Raw genomic sequence first — 10,646 nt, 5'->3', positions numbered from 1 at the left:
TTTTATATGTGTTCTATGTTAACTTTTTGTTTTGATGTAGACATTTTAGTTTAAATAAATATGCTGTTTTATTGTAACACTTTTTGTTGTTATTGTGCCCATGAAATATATGCGTGAGAGGTTGGGGGGGGGGTTCGTATACACATTTAAACTTTTACAGTGTTTTCATATCAATGAGTACTCAACCCCTATCGTAAATGAGCAACGTAAGAATAAGTTCAGAATCATCTCCCCTTGAAGTTGAGCAAAATATGAAATTACGCTTACAAGATGAAGCAGATTTTTTAAAACCTACACAGTTCTGTTCCATTAATGAAAACTGCACACGGATGCCAGTAAAAAAGAGGAAACCAATGTATATAAAATGAACTATGAAATATTTGGGGGTTAAAACACAAAATCATAGATAATGGCTATTTGGGAGTTATAACACAACATCATAGATAATGGTTATTTGGGGGTTATAACACAAAATCATAGATAATGGTTATACCAGTATCTTTTTCTATTTTGTTTAAAATAATCGGTCAATATATTAATATTTACAGTATAAAAAAATCGTTCCATGTAACTTCCTTGAGTGCCTTTTACACTGAAATTCCCGACGCCCTTCGATGCTTTGCATCAATACTTATCTTGTACCGTTCAGTGTAGTTCCAGATTTGTAGAAACGGCTTGTTTTATTGCAGTGGAAAACCTATAAGAAATCATCTCAGACGACCATCGACTTATTTATTTCGTAATTACCACTTCAAAGTTCAGAATAATCGATACGTTTATAGGCATTCAGGGGAGAGATTTTATACAGTGAAAACATTATTTTGATGATCTGAAAGGTTCCGTTTTACGGAATATTTTGTAATGATTTTACCATGATCAAAATAAAAAAAGCTTTCTTTGCTTATTATCTTTTAACTTGTTTTCAATTCAAAAATAGTTATTCAGTGTACCAGAGTATCGTTTTAAGTTATCGGTAGCCCTTCGTATAAGATCGAATGTATTTGCTTCTTTGTTAAAATAACTTGGTATCCGACCATTCAATTTATTGACACTAAAAGCACTAATTAACACCACATTTTGCAATATGCAAATTTGCAAAAAATGCTCCATCAACAGAGCATCAATACAATACAGTATAAAGACATGAACATAAATATATAAACGCTATTCAATTAAAACTTTCGTCTAAATGATATAACTTTAGTTGTATCCTTGTATCAATACTTAGTATTTTATGACATATGAGACACCCTCCGACACAACTACCAAGTCATTCCGGCGCACACAGGATTCTATTTTTCTGATGCCGTTTTGTCTACTTTACTAGATTCAAGTGCACAAACTTATATATGTATTAATTATCAATGTATGCTAAAGTATGTATGCGTTAAAGTGTGTAATTTTTCGCGCATCAGATGATTTGTTCGGTAACGTAGCAATCTAGGTCATTTGAAATAAAGATTTAAATGATTAAAAAGAATAATATTGGGTTTCCGCATTTCCACGTGCAAACAGATGAAACCATACATACACCACGTGCTTAAGCATCCGATCATCACGGATGAATGATTTTATCATGATGTTGCTAGGAATGTAGAAAAATCAGGTTAAAGTTCAAATAAAAATCTTAATTAACATGTAAGATATACAAGTTTAAAACGTGCTGCGTAAGAAAAGTTTCAAAGTGTAGATTATATAAACCCCTAACATGTTTTCCGTTACATATTTCACCTCCTACATGAATGACCTTATCCGATTTGGATTGGTAAGAGCGGTCACGTGTCCATGGAGTATTTTCCATACACCCCGAGTAATTTCCATCATAGGGACCCGGCACTAAAAAGCATATATGATATATAATATATAGACAAGGGGTTGAACAGACAGAATGTCACAAATTCAACAAAAGTGCAAATAACAAAGCAATATAGTTTAAAATGTATAAACCTATATATAAAATTGTATCTAAATATCATCTGCAAACGTTGGCCATACACAAATTGGCCTCATTTCAACTTGTTGACATTGGCAACAGCATGCAAAGGTGCTTCTTCCATCCACCATGTGTAACTGGTGCCAGCCACGTCTCTGGGCCATCACTATTTATGATTAGTTTACTTGTCCTATGTATTAGAAAGGCTACTCTAGGAATAAATCCTTTGGTTACGCAACTTGTAGGAGGGAGGCAATCAAGTCGAACACTGTACAGAATTAGTTTTCTAGTCGAAGCTGGTCAAATATTTTCGCAGTTGTTGTCGATCTGGATCTTGCCCAGTCGCGTACAAGCTACTTTTCTGCTAATGATTTATCCTTCTTTGACAAGTATCTGTCTCGCCGATATTGATAAAAAACTGTATCGGTTCAGGGGCCACAGCTGCATGCTTGGTTCCCACTTTACTCATACAGTCGTCGCATTTCAATGTGTTTTGTGTGAGTCTTTATAATTGTCTTTGCCAGCGGTGTCCCAATCCGAGATATTGCCGGGTGCAACGGAAGCAGTCGACGCTTCGCACGAGTACCAAACTGCTGCCAGATTTCTTTCATACCAAGTGTCTGAAAATAAACAATTAAAGCAAAGCATTTATGCAAAGAGGTCACCATCAAACAATGGAGATGAAGAGATCAAATCATGATGCCTCGTGCCTGTGCAATGTCCGTGCTCCTCTGTGCATCTGCCTTATCTTTGGATGACGTGGCTTTCAATTTCTTAAGAATGCCTATATATATCAATAATGACTTTATAAGATGGTCCGCGAATTTGTGAAGCTTTCTCTTTGCAATAGTAAAACTGAGTTTTATTGGCTTTCTCAACTATTCACTCCTGCTTGTATGCGCGCTTAACACGTTCACCATTTTCAATACATTCAAGAAGGTGTACAGCAACCTCTCTGTCGACAACCAGGATTATAGTTTTGCCATTACATTGTGTAGCGGAACGGAAACACTGACCGTCAATGTGAATGTGTTCTGACGTCCGAGCACATAGTCTTACAACATTACTACATTTTGGTTGAACGTGTGACGACGAGTGGCGCTTAGTGAATGCTGTAGATGACATTATGTGTGATTCATTAGCTTGTGTTTAGACGATTGAGGTGGCTGGTGATGGCTGGTGATGGACGCTATCTCATGGAACACAAGTTCAAAGTCTGCTACAGCACCAGAATTGCTTGTCTCTCCTACACCATAGTGGCCTCCTGGAACCTGTGATACGATCTGAATAGTCTGCTTAACCTTCATATCATTGGCAACCATGCGCAACAAGCATGGGTGGTCCCGAACAAACCATTGACCAACGGAAAAGCGCAGATTAAGCTTAGGATGTGTAAACTCTTTTACTTGTATTTGTTCACGGTACCATGTACCGTGACGCAAGTAGTTAATGCAGTCTTATTCAGAAAATGTATGCATGCACTCTTCAAGAGTTGCTACACGCAGATTCCAGTTTCCTTCTATGTCAACTACAACAGCATTTTTGACGATTGACGCTGATTGCAAATAAACATCAAAGAATGGACAAATATCAGACTTAGCCGCACATTCTTTCTCAATTGAAAGAAAGTCTTGATGCGACTATTTCATCTTCCCGTTAATAACCTCAAGCTGCTCTGGACATCGTTTATTGGCAACAAGCATGTTTTGCAGTGCCTTCATCTGCTCCAGGACTGGATATGTAGCGTTGTCCTTATAGGTCCAAAAAGCTTGCCACAGAAGTTTATGATTTAAGTCCTCAACGATCAGTATACCAGTAATCGCCCGTACATAATGGCTGCCGTTCAACAATGTTACCATCACACTTGGTCCAAACACCCAACATTCGATCAATGCGTCACCAAGGCCAGAGCCTCACAGAAGTTTGTTCGGACACCTTAGCAGAAACACGGAACCAATGAAAAATGGCCCATACACAGAAATAGGTTGCTAAACTTGTTCGTCTCTGGTAGGTTAATGTCTTCTGCAAGAGCGAAACACCCTCATCACACAAATAGTGAGCGATTCCTGATTAAACTGTCTTCGCCCGCTCTGAATATTAAGTGAGGCAATCTCTTACTGTAGCACTCTCAGTAATGGTTCTTGTTTTAACAGGTAGGAAGCCAACACGCATCATCGGCACCATAGAAGAAGAAACAAGCGTATGAACGGCGGCCAAACTATGAGGATTTTCTACATCTAAACCATTGCACAGAACACTAAAAGTGAATTCACTTATTAATATTCATTTTAATATCAATTAAAAGTAATGTCATCAAGTAATTTTAGAAAAGTCTCCAAGTGTGAAACGTATAACGGATTTTCATGAACTTGCCACAATAATTAGTTACTTGGGCAAGTTGTGCCGAAGACACGAGGCGCTCACGCAAACGAAATTGAAAGTAAAAAGGATCTTGATGGGTTAACCAGCCGTCTGTTGCTTATTTTAAAAGCCTTGATATTAATGTTTTTTTAGTATTGCATGTGGTGCTTGTCGCTTTGGCTTCATATGTGGTTTAGTATGCTTTTAAACTGGCGTATCTCTCAAAAGCTGTGTTTTATCGAGCTCTAATGCATATGTAGTTTTTTGTTTTGGTGAAAGGATTGTCAATAAGTCTTTTGATTTAGTTAATTCCTGTTGAGTTGTAACTGGAATGTGGTGATGTTTAGTATAACATAATCATAATTATAATAATAGAATCATTATTGGGCATCAAATGTCGTTTGAATTCGATTAATGTTAACCAACATTTTGCCCAATTTAAATTAAAACGATGTATTCCAAACAACTTACAATAAATACATATTTGATTACATATGTTGCATTTTAGATTAACATCTAACTATCATAAATATAAAAGTATAACGTTGAATTTCACATTGTAAAATTTCAATATCTGGATGGTACTATTTCGAAGAGACAAACATATGACACACAAGTATTTATATTTCCTCTTAGTTCGCTTTGCGTGGTCCTTTTCCTAGGTAAATGACATCAAAGGGCGTAAACTTTCTATTCGTAATAAATTATTAAAACAATAATCCTTATTTCATGAATACGAAGATTAAAGGAATTTCTCATCCATCTTTGTATAATGACATTTTAAAACGGTTGCGTATATTATAGTATGCCAATCTTGCCACTCAAAACGCTGCTTCAGTTTTTAAATCATAAGGATATAACTCGACTTACCAATACAAGTCTATTAGTTGTTGATCTTGAGTTTTTATTATTATTATTATTACATAATGTATATATTCAAACTTTGTTATCTATTTGCAGTCACTGTACTACGGTGAATAATAATAAATCCACTTGTTAAAAAAAGAAACTTCTGCTATCAGAGAGGGCTTAATTTTCCGAATTTCTTATCAACATTTTAATACATGATATTAGTCGTGTTCTGAGTCCGCACAAGCTAATCAGGGACGACACTTTTCGCCTCAATTGGATTTTTGCCAAGAAGAGACTTCATTTAAACGAAATATGTCATAAAAGCGGAAAGTTTCGTCCCTGATCAGCTTATGCGTACTGCACTGGCTCTTCTGGGACGACACTTTACGCACATGCATTACGCCCAGTTTTCTAGGAACGCGACACATACATTCATTGGGCTTGTCAGTTCTAATTGTGATTCTCTTATGCTATTTATTACTGTTAGATTCAGATTTCATCATAGGAAATGTCCGTCAAACACAATCAATGATTTATAGTCTATCAGCCAGATGGGTTGGGGTGTACCACTTAGGGGGGCAAAACAACACCTATCTTACTTGATTGTGTACTCAATATAACGAAACAAAATGTGTGATAACAATATCCGTTGGGCAGCTATAAGTTAGTATTGAGCTGTTTCTATGGCAACCGCCAGGCTTTGACTAAATAGCTAGTTTAGCTAGTATAATTCTCAAATATTTCTTCAAAATTGGTTCTAGGAAAAAAGGTTTGATGTTAAAATGAAGATTATGATTTTTACTTAGTATGATCTGCAGTTAAATATACAAATTAGTACATTTGCATATCTATGAATATTAATGAGCTTGCAAGAAAAGTTCCTAAAAACCAACGAGCCTCCAAAATAGTAGGGTTAATATATGAAAAAAAATAACTTCAACTACCAAACAATTGCTACAAAAGGTATTTTAACTGAACCTGGTAGGGTAGAAGCTTCTTTAAAACATATCAAACGTTTACCACAATCGGACCTCCGGAAAGTTTTTTTTAAGATGGCCGCCAAGATGTCCGCCAATACATATTAATGATAACAACTATGCAACTATACAATCAAATTTGATGAATTTGGTGTATATTCCTAAGTTTCAAGGGGCACATAACACATCAAGATCATCAGACATTGTTTCAGTGTACAAAAATACTCACAAATCCAACATGGCGTCGAAAATGGCCGTCAAGATGGCCGCCAAAACCTTTAAATGATCATAACTATGTAAATATCCACTCAAATTTGATTATTTTGATGGTTATATATGGGTTTCAAGGGGCAAAGAACACATTTAGATCATCATACATTGTATAAGTTTATATATTACACCCAAATCCAAAATGGCGTCCAAAATGGCCGCCAAGATATTCACCAAAACCTATGAATGATCATAACTATGTATTTATCCACTCAACTTTAATGGATTTGGTGTCTATACCTACGTTTCAAGGGGCAAAGAACACATTAAGATCATCAGACATTGTTTAAGTTAACAATAGTACACACAAATCCAACATTGCGTCTAAAACGGCCGCGAAGATGGCCGCCCAAACCTATTAATGATCATAACTATGTAAATATCCACTCAAATTTGATTATTTTGGTGGATATACATAGGTCTCAAGGGGCAAAGAACACATTAAGATTATCCGACATTGTTTAAGTTTACTATATTACATACATATCCAACATGGTGTCCAAAATGGCCGCCAAGATGGCAACCAAAACCTATTAATGATCACAACTTTGTATCTATCCACTCAGATTAGATGATTTTGTTGTCTATACCGAGGTTTTATACGTTTTGGCGACCATTTTTGCGGCCATCTTGGCGGCCATTTAGGACGCCATGTTTAATTTCTTTTATAACATAATTAACTTACACTTTGTCTGATGATATTTATGTGTTCTTTGCCCCCTGAAACCTGGGTATAGACACCAAATTCATTAAATTTAAGTTGATAGTTACATAGTTATGACCATAAATAGGTTTTTGCGGCCATCTTGGCGGCTATTTTCGACGCCATGTTAAATTTGTGTGTACTAAATTAAACTTAAACAATTTCTGATGATCATTATGTGTTCTTTGCCCGTTGAAATCTAGGTATATACATCAAATTCATCAAATTTGATTGGATAGGTACATAGTTATGATCATTAATAGGTCTTGGCGGCCATCTTGGCAGCCATCTTGAAAAAATCAACTTTGCTGAGGTCCGATTGTGGTAAACTTTTAATATGTTTTTAAGGACCTTCTTCCCTACCAGGATCAGTTAAAATACGTTTTGTTGCAATTTTTTGGGGGTCAAAGTGTGTTTTGACCCTACTTCGGTTCAATTTCTCCCAGACAATTTATGAAAATTAAGCTGATTGAGGCCCCATCTTCAAAGGAGAAAAAAATACCAAAAGCTGCAAGTACCAGACTGTTATCAACCATTTTCATATGCTACTGGCATGCATCTTCAAAGATATATAGGTGTAGTTTTGCCCCCCTTACTGGTACACCACACCTCAATTTTGGGTACTTGGCTGAAGGACTATTACGTATAACAATTTCCTGTGTACCGTATTACGTGCAGGCTAAGTGAGAGTACATTGATCTCGAAGCGTCCACTCGAGTTAACAATGTTGATGTTTAACATGAAGCAATAATGGTACGTTAAAATAATACACTTTTATTTGAATGTACATCAAAACTAAGTAATCGAGCATTTAGCACAATGCCTTTTGATGATTCGGAATTATTCTATATAATGCTTCCTTACGAAATATTTTTAAGGAATTTAGTTGATAGTTCCGATAACTTCAGCTTCAGACAGTTGTCAGTTTTCTCTCTGATGCTTTTTAAATAATTAAGTAATTGTATTGCAATCGAATGTAATTTAAGTTCTCTTGTGTTGCTTTTTTGATTCGATGAACACTAAAGTGAGGTATTTTTATTTACCCTTGCCTTAAAATTATTAATTCTGGGCTAAGTTGTTCAATCAACCTGTTCATCATCATTCTGAAAAAATCTCTACATCTACAAAGAAACACGCGATACAGTGATATATTTTGATATAAGGAAAAGGTCGCACTGAGATGTCAATGTTAGTACTATTTTTTCTGGACTGTTATTTCAGTGGTTATTAGTAATTTTCGAAATAACAAATGATTTAATGTGGGACAACATGCGCCTTTTTTATTTTGCCTTATTTACACATCGATGAAGAATAAAACATTTGAGCGTAAAAATCACTCCTGTGTATTGTTTAAAACATCGTTTTTATGTAAGTTAACAAATATAATATAAAATAATGCATATAAAAGATTGAAAATGAAAACAACGCATTACGTCAAAAAGTACCATGAATCAACGCGTGGGTTGTTTGAATGCATGTAGAAAACATAAAACGAAACTATAATCATCGTTAAATAGTTTGTGTTCGACAAACAATATTGTTAAAGACGTTTTTGTTAATTACGCTTAAAATGAAGAATACATGTCTTAAATATTTTAGTGGCAACAAATCTAAAACTGTATAAAAATGGTCGAGTTGTTTTGAGTGTAGACTGATTATTTTCCTATGACACAGATAAAGAATATTTCCCAGGCATGATCTAAATACACGCAGGTGGATAATGTTCTGTAGTAGAAAAAGCTAATCAGACGCAATATTAGACAGGCGTTTACGACGTTAATTTACAATATTCGATCATATGGACGGAGTTCACATAACAGCCGTTATTTCTTATTAATCACGTTAATTATTGCTATATGATCGACACAACGTGAATTCAAATTGTTGGTTTGCTTAATTTTGAATTTAATAACTTAAATGTAATAATTATTATTTAAAAATATCAACATATATCTACATTTATATTTCGATTTAGCATCAAGGCATTTATCTTGCGGTATAAAGGAATTGAATCATGCCGAGCATAACAGGATTATATAAGACGAAATCCAATTTAAAATAAATTTACATAATCGATAATGTCGATTTCAGCAAGAAATTTGAAAGAAAATAGAACAGCACTAATCACATAAATAAATAATAAGTTGAAAAGTTGATCATCAGAACAAGGTTTATTACTCTTGAAGGGATTTGATGAGCTTTGTTCGTCACCAGTCTAATCTCTGTTCAGATGCCTCATGCGAATTTATAGCTATGTTTCATATATAAGTTCATTTACTACATTAACATACTTAAAGAATGTACGACTAATATATATATATATATATATATATATATATATATATATATATATATATATATATATATATATATATATATATATATATATATATATATTTAGTACAATTATAGTACAATAGCTTGATTAATTGAGCAGGATGAAACCTTACTATACAATCCGGTCTTTCATTATGAAAAGCAAATAAAACAGTGCGGCTCCAAAAAATGATCTACACAGAAACCACACGTACATACCAAACGCATAAACATTACTTAATCTGGTGTCAGCGCCTGGTAACGGTCAATTCTAAAGTACCGGATATATAAGTCGATTACAAGAAGCTCCCAGCCACACACTTGGCCAAGGATTATTCATAAAATAGTTAGGTGTAAATAATAATAAAACTCATAGACTCACCATTAAAAATAGCAATGACAAAATACACTTCAGTTTTATAGCAATTTAACTATTGAATGATTATATAAGATCAACAGCACCGGATCCATAACTGTCTAAAGGACGATGGATTGACACCAAAACGGGTATGACCTACATCTCGTCTTGACTAAACTCTAGAAACGGGGCATCATATCGTCTAACAATTCAAGAAGAAGCAGCAATAAAACAAGTTTCGTCACATTTATCGAAGATATATATTATATTAAAACATTATGGTGAGAAGAAAACATTTACATGAGCTTACCAATTGTAAAAGGCGAAATTACCACACATATAAAGCGTTTCCTTTCATCGAGCATCAAATAAATCAATAAAGTTAATGATAAAGTGAAAGAAAGAGGCGATAAAAAAACTTGAGGAAGACATTACCATATTTGGAACAAACACGCGATGGTATCATCGAACTTAATGGTAGCATACGTTGCCACCATAAAATATCATCGTATTTAGGTTACACAACTTTCATTCAATCATATATAAATGCAAGCATGAAAACACGCATACCTGGTTCATTTGATAAAAAAGCATACATGTACATCACCACGACATAGTGAATAAATTATTATAACAAAATTGAATAAATAGCTGCACAGATGCTAAATAAATGGTAGATCGAAATTGAGAGATGAGCCGAGTTACGTATGTGCAATTAATTTAACATTCAATTAAAATCGTTTTAGCACATGTGTTGTACAATTGAAAAAGTTCTGCAATAGTTTCGCTTGTTTAGAAGCATATTTATTTAAAAAACATATAAACTATAATAAGGTTATCATAAATAGATCTCTAAAAATATATAAACCTGGAAAA

Source organism: Dreissena polymorpha, chromosome 4 (genome assembly GCF_020536995.1).
Source record: "Dreissena polymorpha isolate Duluth1 chromosome 4, UMN_Dpol_1.0, whole genome shotgun sequence".
In the NCBI taxonomy this organism is placed as follows: domain Eukaryota; kingdom Metazoa; phylum Mollusca; class Bivalvia; order Myida; family Dreissenidae; genus Dreissena; species Dreissena polymorpha.
Note: the sequence above shows the minus strand (reverse complement) of the source record.